The 20066-nt window shown below is 47.3% G+C and overlaps 1 long non-coding RNA gene across 1 annotated transcript; it reads right to left on the minus strand.

Moving 5' to 3' along the window:
* Positions 1 to 795: 795 nt before the first annotated feature.
* LOC129053355 (uncharacterized) lies at positions 796 to 18932 on the minus strand. The gene is made up of 2 exons (XR_008517995.2): positions 18553 to 18932; positions 796 to 2061 (listed from the first exon to the last, which is right to left on the minus strand). It is a non-coding gene; the product is annotated as an uncharacterized LOC129053355 (long non-coding RNA).
* Between the last annotated feature and the right edge of the window lie 1134 nt (positions 18933 to 20066).

The following is a 20066-nucleotide window of genomic DNA, read 5'->3' on the forward strand; positions in this document are numbered from 1 at the left end:
GTGAGGTACTTGTGTGAATCTTACAGCAGGCTTTTCTGCCTAGTGGTCTGACTGGCACGTTGAGCGCCTGCCCAGTGAAAGCTGAGACCAGCGAGGGTGGAGTGCTGTGTTCCCCTGTGCAGAGGGTGAGGAGCCTTCCTGAGTTTTTCCGAGACACAGAGAACCCAGACCTCCTTTAGGAAAATGACTATAGAATAGCTCGATTGTTAAAATCATCATGCGAGCTTTGCCAGCCGCTTTTTGTTGTTGTTGTTTTAATAGAAAGCATCCCTTCCCATAGCTACGGACACCACGTGAGAGGCATCTCATTCTATAGAATGCACCAAGAGGCCGGGCGCAGTGGCTCACTCCTGTCATCCCAGCACTTTGGGAGGCCGAGGCAGGCAGATCACCTGAGGTCAGGAGTTCGAGACCAGTCTGACCAACATGGTGAAACCCTATCTCTACTAAAAATACAAAAAATTAGCCAGGCATGGTGGCGGCCACCTGTAATCCCAGCTACTTGGGAGGCTGAGGCAGGAGAATTGCTTGAACCCGGGAGGCGGAGGTTGTGGTGAGCTGAGATCATGCCACTGTACTCCAGCCTGGATGACAGAGTGAGACTCCGTATAATAATAATAATAATAATGACCAACAGCAAACTGTGCCAACATCAGCTGATAAATTCGTGTCCACCCATGCTCCTCTGCAGGGCCAGTGAATACTCTGTCTGTTATCCAAGTGCTGCCAAGCTAATGGTATACGGGCTAGGGTTCTATTTTCACAATGACACAAAGAGCTATACCTGAGCCATGTGGTTTCAAAAAATATTTTATTTTCTGGAATAGCCATAATATCTCAGCTCTGTCTTTATGCCCTCTCTCCACATGGAGGAGGCAGAAGCTATGACAACACTGAGGTGCCACATATCACACCTGCAAAACAGAATAATGGGAGCGTTTAGGAGACTGTAGAAAATGCTCACCAGGGTGCATACAGACAGGATGGGGGCTGGGCATCGCTGGGCTGCTGCTGTCTGTCAAGGACATTCAGAGAGATATACATGTCCCCTGGTGCAGGGCCCGCCTCGATCTTCATCTCTTCACTCTCATGTGTTAAATGAAGCAGAGGAAAAACAGCAGAGAGTCCTTCGCGGCTGCTGGACTAGGCAATGCAACTCTCACAAGTGATAAGATTGAGAATGTGCCTTACACATCCCGTAGGTCTGGTGGTCACGAATGCGAGATTTGCTTCTAGAAATTTTTGGGACTCTTGTTTCATGTGCAAAGTGTCTAGTCTGTATCTGTAGGGCGATGCTGTTCTTCCAAGACATGATTTTTCCTTTTTACAACAGACAGGATAGGAATATTTGGGGTCACTTGGCAACAATGATGATGGGGAATCCTTTGTGTCTCTTCCCTGGAGCATTTGCTCTGCACACAGAAGGAAGCCACTTGCACTGGATGGAGTCTGTATGAAGCTGGCAGCATGGATTGCATTGGAGAGTTAAGTAGAGCAAGGCCCCCCAGTTGCACCTACTCTAACGACAGTATAATCTGAAGCTGATTTGTCCTCTGGACGTCTCTAGCCAGTAATAAGAGTAAATAGTTCCACTGGGCTTCCCTTGGGCATGGGAACCCCTGTGAATTCCGACTCTGCACAAGAGCAAGGCAGACGAAAACTTCACAACAGAATGGGCCAGGCAAGGGGGCAGAGATGGCTGGATGGGACCACAAGGATGGAATGGAGGTTACAGATGCCAGCATGGCCCCAGAGGTGACACTGCCCATGAGTCCTGGTTGCCCAGTGATGGCTTGGCAGAATGAGTGACGGGCGGGGAAGATGGCCTTTATCCTTATTGACAGTCATCTCACCCTTCACTCCTGCAGTGCAGCTGGGCTGACATGCTGGTGGACGGTCTTCAGAGAAGGGCCAAGCAGTGACCTTCAGAGATCCATCCCTCCACACTGGAGTCCTGGCCTATTGGTAGCTTATGAGGGGGATGCTCTTACACCTCCCTGGCTTGCACCTGGCATGCAGGCAAACTGAAGACTCCACAGCCACTCCATCACTTTAAGGGCCCTAAGCAGATGCAAACAGAAGGAAAAAAAAAGAGTAAGAAAAAAAAAATCAATGGTGATCTGATGAAGGGTTACCCCCAACCGCCGCCTCCTGCTCTCTTTAGAGACAGGGTCTGGCTCTGTTACCCAAGCTGGAGTGCAGAGATGCAATCACAGCTGACTGTAATCTCAAACCCTTGCACTTTTTAATTTTTTTTAGAGATGGGGCCTGGCTCTGTTGCTTAGGCTGGAGCACAGTGGTGCAACCATAGCTGACTGTCATCTTAAACGCCTGGGCTTAAGCAATTCTTTTATCTCAGTCTCCTGAGTAGTTAATGCTACAAGTGTGTGCCACCAAGCAGATAATTTTTAATTTTTTTTTTTTGTCTCATTAAGTTTCCCAGGCTGGTCTTGAACTCTTGGACTCAAGTAATCCTTCTACCTTAGCCTCCCAAAGTGCTGTGCTGACAGGCATGAGCCACGGCATCCAGCCAGTACATCTCTTTAATACTACTGAGAAGTCATTTCACCCAGCACTTTGGTTCCTAGTATCATGTTCAAAAAAAAAGAACCAGGGCTCTCTGGAATAATGGTTAATTCTAAGAATGGAGCTTGGGTGATACAGATATGCCTGGACCATCTTGTAGTACAAGAAAATAAGAAAATGCTCAAATACACAAAAAAATGGGGGTGTGAAAGATAAGCAAAAGCCAACATGAAAGAGCTCCTGGTGCTCAAAGCTGGAACAATTTGGGCAATAAAATAAAATAATATTAGATGGTAACCCAAAGCAATCAATTATTGAATAAAAACATAAATGAAGGAGGAGATACAAATCCCCTAGGCAGAAGAGTCCCATCCAAATAATTGATGTAGATGTTTTATTCTCAAAAAGGTGAAACATAACTCCCCACTCCTTTAAGTGTGGGTTGCATGTAGAGACTTCCTTTCAAAGAGCATGGTCAGGGAGATCAATAACTTTTCAGTGGAGAAATCTGACAAACACCGCCTCAGACGTGATCAAGGCCAACGTCAACAATGGTAGGTCAGGCTGACAGTATGTACCTTGATATGACTCTTCATCTCTGCTGTCATCCTCCCCAAAGCCAACCACCCTAGTCTCACCACAAGAAAAGTTGCAGACAAATCCCGACAGAGGGACCGCTTGACAAAATACCTGACCCGTTGTCCTCAAGACAATGTTTCTCGTATAGTCTGCAGCACCGTGAGCCAAATAAACCTCTTTTCTTTATAAATCACTCAGCTCAGTTACTCCTCTATAGCAATACAAAATGGACTAATACACAAGCCACATCCAAGTGCCATTTGTGGCAAGGGGCCCTTGTATGGTCTGCAGGCCTTGCTTTGGATGACCTTGAAGTAAGGTCTTGTATTTGACTCTTGAACAGTCTGCAGAACCGTGAGCCAAATAAATATCTTTTTAATAAATAAACCCATACAAGAATCACGTACAAGACCTTGCTTCGAGGTCATGAAAAACAAGGCAAGTCTGAGAAACTGTCACAGCCAAGAGGAGACATGACTCAATGTAATGTGGGTTCTGGATGAGATCCTGGGACAGAAAGAGGACATCAGGAGGAAAGTAGTGAAGTCCAGTAAACAGAAGAGTTTAGATTACAAAGGGTGCGGGGTGGGGGGTGGGCAGGAGACCCTAACAAGTACCTGCATAACTAGAATTTTTCCTTTTTTTTTTTGAGATGGAATCTCGCTCCGTTGCCCTGGCTGGAGTGCAGTGGTGTGATCTCGGCTCACTGCAACCTCCACCTCCCGGGTTTAAGTGATTCTCCTGCCTCAGCCTCCCGAGTAGCTGGGACTACAGGTGCCCACCACCACGCCTGGCTAATTTTTTGTATTTTTAGTAGAGACGGGGTTTCATCATGTTAGCCAGGATGGTCTCGATCTCCTGACCTCATGAGCCGCCCGCCTTGGCCTCCCAAAGTGCTGGGATTACAGGCCTAAGCCATTGTGCCTGGCGGCATTTTTCCATTTATAGATTACTTTTATTCTGCATATAGTAGAACCAAATGGAAGTCAAGACACAAGCATCTGGGGTGCTGGAGCCTGAGAAGACCTGTCTGGAGCTTGACAGAAATTCTGAATCCCCACTCACTGTCAGTCTACCCAGAAAGACAATGACCCAATAAAGAAACAGACTTTAGTCCTGTGTGAATTTGCTCGGGCTGTGTGCGGGGAGGCCCCTCCATCAGGGCTAGTTCTGGCTAAATACCATATGTAGAAAACTACCAGATGGTTGAGAGTGAAGATGAGAGAAGAGCCAGGGAGGGAAGAGATGTTTTCTTCAGGGCCAGGGGAGAGAAATTCCATAAAAACAGCATAGGGTTAGCTGGAAGACAAAATGAGACTTGTGCTATCCAGACTGGGGGCACCAGCCACAGATGGCATTTGGATGTGGTCTCTTAGTCCATTTTGTATTGCTATAAAGGAATACCCCAGGCTGGGTGACTTATTAAAGAAAAGGGGTGTATTAGGCTTACCGTTCTGCAAACTGTATAAGAAGCAAGCATGGTGTTGGCATCTGCTCAGCTTCTGGTGAGGCCTCAGAAAGCTTTTACTCATGGAGGAAGGCAAGGGGAACCAGAGTGTCACATGATGAAAGAGGGAGCAAGAGAGAGAGGAGGAGGAGCGAGGCTCTTTTTAACAATCAGCTCTTGCATGAACTGATACTGTGAGAACTCACACATTACCATGAGGATGGCACCAAGTCATTCATGAGGAATCTGTTCCTGTGACCAAAACACCTCCTGCCAGGCCTCACCTCCAACACTGGGGATGCTATTTTAACGGGAGATTCGGGAGGGACAAACACCCAAAGGATGTCAGTTCATTTGAATTGAGCTGTGCTGTAAGTGTACAATAGACACTGGATTTGAAGACTTGGTGTGAAAAAAGAATGTGCGCTATCTCACTTATAACTATACATGCAATTCTAATATATTCTAAATAGCTATATATACTATTCTAAATCTACTCTAAATAACTACATATACTATTCTAAATAATTCTAAATAACTACATATACAACTCTAAATCTATTCTAAATAATTCTAAATAACGATATATACAACTCTAAATCTATTCTAAATAACTACATATACAATTCTAAATCTATTCTAAATAACTATATATATAAAATTATAAATATATTCTAAATAACTATATACACAATTCTAAATAATTATACCTATATATACAATTCTAAATATATTCACACATATATTTTTAAAATATAAATTTGAAATAAATTATGTGTATATGTATACAATTATTTTATATACTTATAAAATATATTCATTTATGACATTTATAAATATATGTTTATATAGAAATATATCGTTTTTTTTTCTTTTGGACACTGAGTTTCACTCTTGTTGCCCAGGCTGGAGTGCAGCGGCGTGATCTCGGCCCACTGCAACCTCTGCCTCCCGGGTTCAAGCGATTCTCCTGCCTCAGCCTCCCAAGTAGCTGGGATTACAAGCATGCACCACCACTCTCGGCTAATTGTATTTTTAGTACAGATGGGGTTTCTCCATGTTGGTCAGGCTGGCCGCAAACTCCCGACCTCAGGTGATCTGCCCACCTTGGCCTCCCAAAGTGCTGGGATTACAGGCATAAATCACCATGCCTGGCCAGAAATATATCTTAATAAAATGTGTACATATTTTACATTTAAAAAATAAATAAAATATAAATTTATATATTTATATAAATATACATTTTGAAATGAGACTATTTTATATAGTGATAAAATAAATATCTTATATATAAATATATTGTAATAAAATTTGTACAAATTTAATAAACTGAAAAATATACATAAGCTATAAATTTGTTTATGTAAATATAAATATATACATGTTGAAATGAGACTATTTGATATAGTGATTAAATATATGAAAATATATTTTAATAAAATTTGTATATATTTGATTTTAAAAATACATAAACTGTAAATTTATATATTTATGTAAATATAGAAATACGCATACATGTTAAAATGACACTATTTAGTGTCATTAAATACCATATTTATTATTAAATACCATATTTGCATACATTTTTAATAAAATTTGTACAAATTTAATAAATTTAAAAACATACATGAAATATAAATTCATATATTTATGTAAATATAAATATATATACCCGTTAAAAGGAGACTGTTTCAATATAGTGATTAAACATATTATTAAAATTGATTTCACCATTTTCATTTTACTCCTTTGTTAATGTGTTTAACAAAGAGTTTTCAATTGCTTATGTGGATCATATTGTATTTCTTTTTTTTTTTTTTTTCAGACCGAGTCTCACTCTGTCGCCCAGGCTGGAGTGCAATGGCGCCATCTTGGCTCACTGCAACCTCTGACTCCTGGGTTCAAGCAATTCTCCTGCCTCAGCCTCCTGAGTAGCTGGGATTACAGGCGCCCGCCACCACGCCTGGCCGATTTTTGTATTTTAAGTAGAGTAGGGGGTTTCACCGTGTTGGCCAGGCTGGTCTCGAACTCCTGACCCCAAGTGATCCACCCACCTTGGCCTCCCAAAGTGCTGGGATTACAGGTGTGAGACACCGTGCCCAGCCTATATTTTATTTCTGATGGGTAGAGTTGTTCCAGACCCTGAAAACCTGGGGCATCCAAGGAAAATACAGAAACAGGGCTCCGGGTACCACAGTGGAGTACTAGGTGGGGCTGTAGCCACATAGCTGTGTTCCCCAGAGGCCCCCAAAAGCCCCATGATCTCCAGGGACACCAGGCAGGGCAGGCTGCTACTCCACCTCTCACCCCTTTGAACTCCAGTCCCTCCACCTTTCACAGTGGCATGAAGACTCTTCCCAATTAGGATGACCCAAACGTCTGGGTCAAGGAAGATCCAGTGCCCCAGGGACCCGTCCTTGCTCCAGGCAAATCAGTTGGAGCAACTTGGAAGTGACTAGTTATTTATTCTGAGCACTTGGGACGAAGCTTGGGGGTATAGGGAATTCCTTGATACCTTCTCAAAGAATTCAAAGCCTACTGAAAAGGGCTTTCCTTCACTTGAGTATCTCAAACGTTCAGCTGGGAACGCCATCTACCACCTCCTGAATCGCTGCTGTTGGTAAGAGAATGGGTTGATCCCCACAAATTATCATGATGTTCACATTTGCTAGCCCCAGGAACCAGCCGCATCCAATTCAGCTTTTGCAAGGAAGCTAATTCCTGTCTGTCTTTTCCCCAGCTGTAACTCTATAAATCTTATCTTTAAGGATGGGTGGGGGCTGGCCGAGGTGGCTCACGTCTGTAATCCCAGCACTTTGGGAGGCTGAGGCAGATGGATCACTTGAGGTCAGCAGTTCGAGACCAGCCTGGCCAACAGGGTGAAACCCCGTCTCTACTAAAAATACAAAAATTAGCTGGGCGTGGTGGCATGCACCTGTAGTCCCAGCTACTCGGTAGGCTGAGGCAGGAGAATTGCTTGAACCCGGGAGGCGGAGGTTGCAGTAAGCTGAGATCACGCCACTGCACTCCAGCCTGGGCAACAGAGCTAGATTCCATCTCAAAACAAAGAACAAGCAAACAAACAAAAAGAATGGGTAGGTCTCCACCCGTTACTGTGTCTTTCCACGAGACTGACGCCCAACAGGGCTGAGTCAGATGGCCAAGAAGCTGGGGTAACTTGAGAGGCACAGAGAGTACTCTTTCGGCTGGCCTTAGAGTTGGGGTTGCCACCTTCACAAAAGCATCCCTGGCTTGCTTTCAGACACAGAGATTCCGGGAGGCCCCAGGAAAACCCGAAAATACTGCAAGAGGTGTAAACATATCCACTCATGCTGTCTTGTTGAATGCCAACATGGCTCCAGGGAGCAGGAAGAAGGGCCAGAGGCAACAACACGCAGGATGATGGGTTTGCTTTTGACCTGCACTAATTATGTTCCAGGTATGGCACCGCTTTCAGAGTCAGTTTCCAGATGTGCGATTTTAGTATACAAGAACCTTTATCAGCCCCTTTCTCTGTTTATTCATGAATCCTTGAGGCAGAGGTCCAACATGGAGAATCATGGTGCTCAATGAGTGGTGGACCTTGGCCAGGTGACTTGGGCCTAAGGCAGCATGTCTATCGAGGGATGATCATGTTACTTACCTGCCAAACTTATGTGTGGATAAGGTGTTGTCATAAGGTGGGTTCCCCAGACACAGAGACTGAGGTTGGGATTCAAAGACATAGAGCATTTGCAGAGGGAGGGAGGGAAGCCCATTTAAAAAGGCACTAAGCTGGCCAGGGGTGGTGGCTCACGCCTGTAATCTCCACACTTTGGGAGGCTGAGGCAGGTGGATCATGAGGTCAAAAGATCAAGACCATCCTGGCCAACATAGTGAAACCTCATCTCTACTAAAAATACAAAAATTAACTATGTGTGGCGGCGTGCACCTGTAGTCCCAGCTACTCGGGAGGCTGAGGCAGGAGAATCACCTGAACCTGGGAGGCGGAGGTTGCAGTGAGCCGAGATCGCGCCACTGCACTTCAGCCTGGCGACAGAGCGAGACTCCATCTAAAAAAAAAAAAAAAAGACACTGAGGCATGATTTGGTCTCAGGACATATCTCAAACCTGGTCAACAGCAGGCTCTGGAATACAAATTGGGCTGCAGAATTTGCTGCCTTTGGGCATGGAATTATGTGTGTGTGTGTGTGTGTGTGTGTGTGCGCGCACATATGTATGTGTGCATGCATGATCTCACGTGCTGTGGCTTCCTCTACCTGAAATGAATCTTCGCCTTAGCGTTATCTGGATAACTGTATCTTGACCTTCAGGGCTACACCAAGCATCACGATGCCTTAAACATCTCCTCCCAAGCCCACCTGGGTTCTTCCTCCATGTTCCTGTAGCACAGAGACTCTGAGATCTGTCTGCCAGGTGTTTTATGGCACGTGGCCCGGACTTCTGTTATATCTTGGACCAAAATGTACCACAATTATCAAATAACCTTGCCATCTCCCCAGCTGGGAATTTACACTCAGAGAGCAGGAACCAGGTTTGTCCAGTATTATAACTGCTGGTACATAAGAGCCAGGAAAGGTTTGTTAAATGAGTGTTTCAGGCTAAATTGTGTCTCTTCGAAATGCCTGTGTTGAAACCTTAGCCCTCATTGTGATGGTGTTTGGAGATAAGGCCTTCGAAGAGGTAATTATGTGAAAATTATGTCATTAGGGTAGGGCCTGATCCAATAGGACTGGTGCCCTTATAAGAAGAGGAGACGAGGACACAGACACACACAGAGGGATGACCCTGTGAGTACACAGGGAGAAGATGGTGTCTAGAAGCCCAGGAGAGAGGCCTTAGGAGGAGCCAACCCTGCCGACACCTGGATCTCAGACCTCCAGCCTCCAGGCCTCCGGGAGAATCAATGTCCCTTGTTTAAGCTTCCAAGTTTGTGGTCCTTTGTTATGGCAGCCTTAGCAAACTAATACAATGAATGAATCAAACAGCACATATATTACAATTCTAGTTGTGCTATCCAATAGAATAGCCACCAGCCACCTGTGGCTGTTTATGTTTAAATCAATATAGCTCAATAAAAATAAATATTCAAGCCTTGAATGAAACCATACTCAATAGCCACTTGTGGTTGGTGGTTCCAACGTTGCAGTTGTCTTCCTCCTCAAGAGTTGTGTTCTTGGTTGAATTCATCTCCCCTGCCCCTGAGGAAAGCACCCATTGTCTCTCTGCACTTCTGAAGGTTTACTGCCCCACCATCTGTCCCCAGATGGAGAACCCTTGCAGGATGCAAGGGGATATTGAAATGATGTTTGCACTGGGCAGGATGGCTCAGGCCTGTAATCCCAGCACTTGAAGGCCAAGGCGGGTGGGTCACCTAAGGTCAGGAGTTTGAGACCAGCCTGGCCAACATGGCAAAACCCCGTCTCTACTAAAAATACAAAATTAAGCCAGGTGCAGTGGCACATGCCTGTAATCCTAGCTACTCGGGAGGCTGAGGCAGGAGAATCACTTGAACCCGGGAGGCAGAGGTTGCAGTGAGCCGAGATTGTGCTATTGCACTCCAGCCTGGGCAACAGAGTGAGCTCCTGTCTCAAAAAATAAAATAAAATAAAATAAATTAAAAATAAAAAAAGAAAAAGAAAAAGAAATGATGTTTGCAGTGGTTAGGGTGGCTCACACCTGTAATCTCAGCACTTTGGGAGGCTGAAGCAGGAGGCTCAGTTGAGCCCAGGAGTTTGAGAACAGCCTGGGCAACATGGCAAAACCCCATGTCTACAAAAAAATACAAAAATTAGCCTGGCGTGGTGTTACATGCCTGTAGTCCCAGCTCCTCAGGAGGCTGAGGTGAGAGAATCACCTGTAGTCCCAGCTACTCAAGAGGCTGAGGCAGGAGAATTGCTTGAACCAGATCTCAGCTCACTGCAACCTCCACCTCCTGTGTTCAAGTGATTCTCCTGCCTCAGTCTCCTGAGTAGCTGGGAGTACAGTTTCCTGCCACCACATCCAGCTAATTTTTTTTTTTTTTTTTTTTTTAGTAGAGACAGGGTTTCACCGTGTTGGCCAGGCTGGCCTCGAACTCCTGAAATTCAAGTGATCCCGCCTGCCTTGGCCTCCTCAAAGTTTTTTTCTTAAGCATCTTTTTTAGATGCCTTTATTCTCATATTTCGGTTTGCCTCTACTATTTTATTCATTTAGATAGTTTTTTGTTTGTTTGTTTTGTCTTTTGTGGTCTTGACATTTTTGCTGACGGTAGGAAAGATCCAATTTCCATGTTATTGTAATTCCCGTTAGACTTGTCCATTGGTGTCATGCTAAAAGACGAGATACTAAATAAAATTGGCTGGGAGCAGTGGCTCATGCCTGTAATCCCAGCACTTTGGGAGGCCAAGGCAGGCGGATCACCTGAGGTCAGGATTTCGAGACCAGCCTGGCCAAAACAGTGAAACCCCATCTCTACTAAAAATACAAAAATTAGCTGGGTGTGGTGGTGGGTGCCTATAGTCCCAGCTACTCAGGAGGCTGAGGCAGGAGCATCGCTTGAACCCGGGAGGTGGAGGTTACAGTGAGCCGAGATCTCGCCACATCCAGCCTGGGCAACAGAGCAAGACTCCGTCTCCAAAAAAAAAAAAAAAAAGAAAATCATATTTAATTCACTTAGCTTTCATCGTAATTACAGTCACACTTCACAGACATGGGAATTAGGGAGCAATGAAGAGTAATGCAGCAATGCCTTGTGTTCAGACCATCATTAATGGGTAGGCTTTGGGGATACTTTGCTTTTCTCTTTCACTAATGATGTCTGTCCATTTTCCCTGAGGATCTTTCCGTGAGCCTTCTGTGTGGTGGGCTCACTTACAACCTGAATCACTGCATTCATGCCAACAGTACCAACCCATAGGTATGCTTAGTCATCTGATGACTCAGAGACAGGGGGTAAGCGGATGAAATGGAAGGATGAGTCTGGTCAGATGGTAAGAGATAGTACAATGACATGAAAAATAGCCACTGCTGACCGCTGGCAACCTGGCCTTGAGATCCCTAGTGGACAGTTATTTATTTACTATTTATTTATTTTGAGACAGGGTTCCACTCTGTCGCCCAGGCTGGAGTGCAGTGGCACAGTCTTGGCTCATTGCAACTTCTGCCTCCTGGGTTCAAGCAATTCTCCCACCTTAGCCTCCCAAGTAGCTTGGATTACAGGTGTGCACTACCACACCTGGCTAATTTTTGTATTCTTGGTAGAGACGGGGTTTCGCCATGTTGGCCAAGCTGGTCTCAAACTCCTGACCTCAAGTGATCCTCCAGCCTGGGCCTCCCGAAGTGCTGGGATTGCAGGTGTGAGACACCGCGCCCGACCATGGACAGGTTTTTGAGCGCATAATTACAGACAGTCTTCACCTTCCCCAGAGGAAAACATAACAGCCTATCCCAAGGTTTCATAATAAAAGCGTAAAATTGTCATAAACCCACAGTAGGTGTTCAATAAATGCATACATCTTGCTCCCCCACCCGAAAAATCCTAGTTAGGAGGTGACCGAGGAGAGATTACAACACAAATTGCACCTGAGGTTTTGCACACGAGTGAGTTTGATCCCTTTCCTCCAGAAGGCCGGCTACTCATTCAAAGGGCCCAGTTTGCTTCAAACTATTTTTGGAACTGTTTCAGAATTGCCTCCAAGCGCCTGTCTAGACCTTACCTTACACTGGCGCTATTTTGAGCTAAAAGCCATATTGATTAAATTGGCTTCTAAAGTTATCCCCCAGACTTGGCGCTGAAGGAGGCTTAGGTATTTCCAAAAATCCTAGCCTCTGCCTGGAAGGCTCCCTAGCTAAGGATGCAAGACAAGGACCAAGGACAACATTTCTTGAAAGATCCTGCCTCTGGGGATAGTTTCGGAAAGGAAGCTCTCAGGTTTGTGAGACAGCAGCAGGGCCCTGGGACCTTTCTCCGATGGGGGAATATCCCCCTCTAGGTCAGCACGCCCCATCACAGCACTGCATCGACTGTAGGTACCTCCAAAGTCACCCTTTCTATTTCACTCATGTTTCCCTTGAATTTACACTTTACATGTTGCTAGACCAAATCGGCAGAGGGGAAAAAATAACTCGTGGAAACATGATCTTTTTAGAAATGGCATTACTCAGAAAGCACAGCAGGGGTTTGGCTTATGGTACGGTGTTGTTTTCCTGCTTTGAGGCGCTGTTACAGATTCTTCTTCCCACTGTACAGCTTCCCGGCCTGACACGCTGCCTTGGGAAGTGCGTGAAAGTGAACGCAGCCTCCTCTTCCTCTTAGGAGTCCTCCGTTTCGTGTATCTTACATCCTGAAAGGATCCAGCTCTCTGAGTCAGGCCGCGGCACTGCCCCTCCTAGCTCCAAATCTACATCTATTTCCTACTTCACTTTCTAAGTGGGATTTAGCTTGATACTGTGGAGCTCGGAGTATCACAGAGCTAATATGTAAGACCCAGGCTGGTCTTTCCTTCTCTGTCGGCACCTTGGAATTCTCTATTATCTTTCAGCCTGCCTCTCCGCTCTCCCCACTTTTTTTTTACAGACATCTGCAATGCAGGCAAGTTCCAATATGAACATCTGTGGAACAGAGCCTGAGAAGAGGAGATATAAAAGGATCTTAATTTTAGGTTGAAGGAGGAGAAGAATGGTTAAGGAGTGTCTCAATAACCTGAGCCACATCCTCAGGCTCCATCTTCATTAACTGAGAACAGCTTTGAAAACAACAGTGAGATTTTCAACTCAATTCTTTTTCCCACAGGTCACTTATCTTGAATTCCAAAATGTTTACTTCTGCTAAAGAACCTTGTTTTTTTTCCTTTTTTTTTTTTTTGAGACAGAGTCCTACTCTGTCACCCAGGCTGGAGTACAATGGCGCGATCTTGGCTCACTGCAACCTCTGCCTCCCAGGTTCAAGTAATTCTCCTGCCTCAGCCTCCCAAGTAGCTGGGACTACAGGCATGTGTCACCATGTCCGGCAAATTTTGTATTTTTAGTAGAGACAGGGTTTCGCCATGGTGGCCAGGCTGGTCTCGAACTCCTGACCTCAGGTGATCCACCCACATTGGCCTCCCAAAGTGCTGGGATTACAGGCATGTGTCACCACGCCCAGCCTAGAGTGAGATTTTCAACCCAATTCTTTTTCCCCCATGTCACTTATCTTGAATTCCAAAATATTTACTTCTGCTAAATAATCTTTTTTTTTTCAGTGATATAAATTTGGAAGGTATGTAAATATTCTTATCGAGTGTGAAGTCCTATGACCCAAACACTTGCGTATTCGTCTCTCCTCCCCGCTACACTTCCCTTGGGGAAGTACACACGAGGCAAACAAACACCTCTGACCACTTCTGAGGCAGCCTGTTCTTTTTTTTTTTTCTTTCTTTCTTTTTTTTTGAGATGGAGTCTCACTCTGTCGCCCAGGCTGGGGTGCAGTGGCGCCATCTCGGCTCACTGCAACCCCCACCTCCAGGGTTCACGCGATTTTTCTGCCTCAGCTTCCTGAGTAGCTGGGATTACAGATATGCGCCACCATGCCTGGCTGATTTTTGTATTTCAGTAGAGACGGGGTTTCACCATGTTGGCCAGGCTGGTCTGGAACTCCTAACCTCAGGTGATCTGCCCGCCTCGGCCTCCCAAAGTGCTGGGATTACAGTCATGAGCCACTGTGCCCACCCTGTCCTTAATGATCAGCTTGAGAAAATTCTCTCTCATCTAGTTGACCACATCCCCCTCTCGTCACTGCCACCAACTGTCCCTCATTATGGTGTCTAGATGTTTTGTCTTGCTACATCTCAAGCTTCATTACAGATCGAATTTACCCTCTTCCCTCAACTCTTCTTGCACAGAAGCTGAGGTTTCCAGGAGGCCCTCTCTGCCCCTTGGGGGACCTTCCCCTTAAGTTTGGAAGCTGCCAAAACCATATAAGGGAGATTTTAGAAGGGTCTTCACACTATATGGGATCCCAAGAAAAATGCATTTAGGGCCACTTTTTCAGCAGCTTCGCTTTAAGGTTCATTTTTTTTTTTTAAGACTCATAAAAATCTTTACAGTTTGGAACACATAAAATATATTGGCTGGACGCGGTGGCTCACACCTGTAATCCCAGCACTTTGGGAGGCCGAGGTGGGTGGATCACTTGAGGTCAGGAGTTCGAAACCAGCCTGGCCAACATGATGAAATGCTGCCTCAACTAAAAAGTCCAAAAATTAGCTGGGCATGGTGGCTCAGGCCTGTAGTCCGAGCTACTCGGGAGGCTGAGGCATGAGAATTGCTTGAGCCCAGAAGATGGAAGTTGCAGAGAGCCAAGATTGCACCATTGCACTCCAGCCTGGGTGACAGAGCCAGACTCTGTCTTAAAAAAAAAAAAAAAAACATAAAAAGTTTTAAAAATGGAAACCTGTGTGAGCAGTGTGTAGAAATAGATAATTAGCAGTTATTCTGTAATCAATTTTTTAAAAACTTTAAAGAGAATGATTAATTTTAAACCCTAGAGTTGCAAGTAGAAATATAATTTAAAACTTTTGTGTAATATCACTGCAATGGATGTGAGATTTTACACAGACACCCCCCCCATAAACACACATGTGTGCCACAGGTCCGTTGGTAAAAGCTTGGTTACTGATGATTGAGTTTTTTCTTTTATTCTTGGGGAAGTTACATAACCTGTTTTTTTCCAATCTTATTTTTCTATTCTGTGTAATTGGGATACTAATTATATTCATGTTGCTGTCAGGAGGGTAAAATACAATGTATATAATATTATTTTCACTCCAGATCTGGTGTTTAGTAAAACACTCAGCAACTATTAGGTGTAATTGTTATTTAGAGGAAACCATAGGTCTTTTGACAGTAATCATAGCCACCCTTGCATGTGTGGGTTGTCCATAGAAAATTACGATAATAGTGCAGAGGTTTCTGTCTCATCATGCTCTTCCCAGCTTCACTGAGATTGTCCTTTTTTCCAGTCAGGGCTTATCTTTCTAGGTTCCAGGAAAGCATCCTGAGTGATCATGCTGCTGTTTGAATACTCATATCTTCTTTAGGTGTGAAATACCCAAACAGGCCAGGAGCAGTGGCTCACACCTGTCATCCCAGCACTTTGGGAGGCTGAGGTGGGAGGATCACGAGGTTAGGAGTTTGAGACCAGCCTGGCCAACATGGGTGAAACCCCATCTCTACTAAAAATACAAAAATGAGCCAGGCATGGTGGCATGTGCGGGTAATCCCAGCTACTCAGGAGGCTGAGGCAGGAGAATCGCTTGAACCTGGGAGGTAGAGGTTGCAGTGAGCCGAGACTGCGCCACTGCACTCCAGCCTGGGTGAGGGAGCAAGACTCCATCTCAGAAAAAAAAAAAAGAAAGAAAAGAAAAAAAGAAAGAAAAGAAATACCCAAATGGTCACCATGATCTAAGGACTCCCTTGGAGAACTGATGGATGTCAGTGTGCACTGATGGACATAAAACAGGACCACAGAGAAGAGTCACACTTGTAGAAAGAAATGCCCCCCAATCTCTAGCCAAAAGCTCCAAGTGGGAGTCTATGTCACTTCCAGTGACAACTCTGCACTGACTCACTGCATGACCTTGGGCAAGAAGCACTTCTACCTGCCTTGGTTTGTGTACCTGAAACAGGGATGTTAGCACCAACCTGGCATCTTCCCAGGACAGTGGCGTAGATTTGGAGGAACACCACACGGGAAGGTCTTTTGTAGATCACACAGGAGGCTACACAGACACGAGTTACTGCGATTTCCTTTTGTCTAAAGGTTTCTTTCTGGTTCTAGCCTTGTCTCTCTGGGGGAAGGAGACTATCTGTGATGGGGATGAGAGTTCTTTTCCAAGAGCATTAATTAGCTGTTCACTTTGTGACTTTGTGAGCGCCCTACCATTTGAATTCTGAATCCCTGCGTTTTGTTCTCATTTGGTGATGAGCCTTTCAGCAGACATGGTAGAGACTATTAAGTAGGAATTTTAATGCAATCGTTCATAGAATCAATATGTAGATGGCTAGTTTCTAATTTATGAGAAGGCATTCTCTGGGAAATTGAATAAACAGTGCTCGATTGGAATATGGAAATTTTGTATAAGAAAAATAATCCGAGAGAGGCTGAGAATGTACAAGCTCTAAGGAATCATCAGATGTGAACAGGACTTCAGCTATCATGTTTAGGGTGAGCTTGGTTAGTGGCTCACATCTAGTTTCAGCTGCAACTGTATTTTCATATCGTTCCCAGACAAGCCCCACTAGTGACTGACTCCACAATCCTGTTTCTTCCCAAACCCTCACCTGAGAAACAGGCTTCTTGGATTAAATCTTCCTTTTTCTATTCAACTAGCCCGTTGGGTTTGTGCTTGGCATAATTTTGGATCCCCTGGGTGGGATGTGCTTGCGTGAAGCTCCAGTAGCCTTTTCCTCTGTGCCGGGAATAATTTGCAAAGCGTCCCATTTTGGATTTTCATAATCAAGCTTCTACTCTGTTTCTTTTCAGTTAATTTAATACCTGGAGCACACGCAGTACTTCAAAAATATTGGTCCGTTCTGGCGTCAGAGAGTCTTTTCGGACTGAGCTGTAAAAATCGTACATTTGGGTATGTGACCTGGGAGTTGGGGGGTCAGGCTGAGGAGAGGCAACAAATTCCAGAGACAAACTTGGCATCTTGGGAGATGTAATACACGTACCCAGCCACAGAGTCCCATGAGAATGTATTTTAATGGAGAATGTGGGGGGACTTTGAAAATGTTTTCATTTTCTCAAATCATATCTGTTATCCTGAAAGTGGTGTCTCTTCCCCCTAATGCCTCCCTGCCCCAACCCCGCCAACCCTTTGCAGACACTGGCATCTGTGGACATGAGTTAGGTGCTGCAGTACCACTCACTGTGTCAACTACAGTGTGTGGAAAACAGACACACACACAGTCACATTCACACTCACACCCTAACCATCCCAAATCAGACATTTGCAGTCCCACTGGATTTCCAAAGATTCCCGGGACAAGCAATCTATAGATTATCCTGGGACCAAAAAAAAAAAAAAAGTCCTAGGATTTTTAGTTTCCTTAACCCTTAAGTGGCTGGAAACTGTTAATCAGAGAGGAATGAACGAACATAAATAACACCAAGCCCAGCTCCGTCTGATCAGAAGTGAGCCCCCAAACAGCTTCTGTCTGCCCTGATTACCAAAGGAAGCCATGCCCACGCATAAATTGGCAGTCTATTTAAACTGGGTGTTTTTCCTCACAGTTTTTTTTTTTTTTTTCCCAGAGAAATATTCAAAGGGAGGCATTTTTGTGGCTAAGAAGATATTTATTTAAGTCACAGATTGCTTCACCTTCCCAAACTTGCCCGGCACACTTGGTGTAGGGCAAAGCCTCATCCTTGTCACATCTGTCCCTCTCCCTTCTGGAGCAGGGGCCAGAGGACTTTGGAGGACACTTACTCCCCCCACCCCCAAGGCTTCGGCTTCCCTGGGGGCGCTTGGCAGCGTGAGAAAGGCAAACCGCCTTCCGACCTGGTTGAAATTTTGTTTCCCATTGCTCCCTAGAGGTGTCCCTTGGCCGTGGATAACGCTCACTCGGTTCCTAGCCTCGCGCTCTCCGTGTTTGTCCATGGAGGTTATAGGAGACTTGAGTGCGGGGTCCCCACCGCCGGAGCAGAGGGCTGGGGACCCGATAGCGCCTGGTGTGCCATAGCGCAGCGGACCCACCCGAGAGCCCGCGTTCTGCTGCATCGGTGGCGGCCACAGGCGGGAGCGCCTATGCTCCTCGGACCCAAGGCGCCCAGGGGGTGGGTGGGACGGACCTGGAGGGGGCACGGGGGGGCCTGCGCCCACCTCTCTGCACACGCATCTGCCGCTTCCCGTGCCCCATGGGGGAGCCCTGGGCTCCGTGAATCCTCGGGTTCAGTCCCGCGTTCAGATTCCGCGCCCTCCCCGAAGTTGGGGCTCCCCAACCGTGGCCCCCCAAAGCGCCCGCACGAGCGCACTCACCCGCTCTCCCCGGTGCGTCCCTGAAGGTCAAGGCCAGGAGGCGGTGGAGGTGCAGGGCGCGCGGTGGGGCCCGGAGTAGGGGGCGCGGGCGTCGAGCTGGGGGGCACCGCGGGACGGCTCAGTCCCCATGGCCCTGGCGCTGGGGGCGCCCCCCGCGTGGCGACCCCGGGGGTCCGCGGCGCTCAGATGCCGTGGTCACAGTCCACATCGCGGCAGATGTACCAGAGGATCACGTAGAGGATGAGGAGGATGGCGAAGATGAAGAGGGCCACCAGGATCGCCTTGGTCACCGGCGAGATGAGAGACTGCATGGCCCCAGCGGGGCGCGCGGGAGGGCGGGGGGCGCGCGGGGGCGCGGGGCGCGGCGCTCACGACCCCCGAGCGCGCCCGGAGCCCCGCGCCAGCCCCGCGCCGCATCCGCAATGCTCCGTGCACGGGACGGACGCTGCCTGGGTGGCTGCTCGGCGGCGGCGGTGGTGGCAGTGGTGGCTGCTCGGAGGCCGGCGCGCTCGGATGCAGGCGGCTGCGCGCGGGGCTCCCACCGCCCGGGTCCCCCCAGCTGCTGGCGCTCACCGGGCCCGGTGGCCGCTGGGCTGGGCGGGGGACCCGGGGGGCCCGGGGGGTGGCCGGGAGGAGGGGGCGGCGGCCATGGGGGAGAGCCGGAGGAAGGCGGCGCGCCGGGCAAGTCCCCCGAAAACTTGGGGCGGAGGCGGCGCGGTGACAGGTGGAAACGCCAGCCCCGCGGGCAGCAGCGCGCAGCCGTCCACTGGCGGCGGGGGGCGCGGGGGCGCGGGAGGGAGGCGCGGGGGCGAGCGCGCGGGGAGGGGCTGCGGCACTGGGCGGGGGGCCTCCCTTTGCAGATGGGGAGGGTGGGGGGAGAGCAGGCGTCCCCCACTGCGCGCCTTTCCATCACCTCTCCCACCTCTCTGATTTTGCCGGCCCCCTCTCTCCAGCGCAGCGGTGGATGTCTCTCTCGTCCAGGTCTTGCATCTCACCCCTTCTTTGGGAGTCCCCTTTCTTTCCTCTTTCCCTCACTCTCACCCTGCAACCCGGTATGGGTGAGCTGCGATATTCTCATCAAAGAATGAAGGTGCTCATGGAGAGAAGTTGCCCCTTCTCTCTCCCTCTCTCTCTCTCTCTCTCTCTGTCTCTTGTACAGGGAAGGGGGTTTCAAGTTGGAACTAACTCATTGCTGACACCAAGCAGGATGGGCCCAGGCGGGAAAAAAGCACACACCCTTGCCCAGAGTCACAGCTTACATAAGGGGAAGGGGGAGACTGGGTTCTGTGATGAAGGGGTGAGGCAGACGCCTTGGTGTGAGACTCACAGTCCTGTGATAAAGGGGCGATGCACACAGACGCCTTCCTCCACCCCACGTTTGTCTCTTACTCTTTGGGGCTTAGCCCTGGGGAATGGAGAGACAGGCGTTGTGGCACGTGGGTGCACACACATTTTTTCCTGAAGTGTGAGCTGTGTTTAGGGCTGATGTCTGGTGGAGACACGAACAGGTCAGG

The sequence above is a fragment of the Pongo abelii genome, chromosome X (assembly GCF_028885655.2).
Source record: "Pongo abelii isolate AG06213 chromosome X, NHGRI_mPonAbe1-v2.0_pri, whole genome shotgun sequence".
Taxonomy (NCBI): Eukaryota; Metazoa; Chordata; class Mammalia; order Primates; family Hominidae; genus Pongo; species Pongo abelii.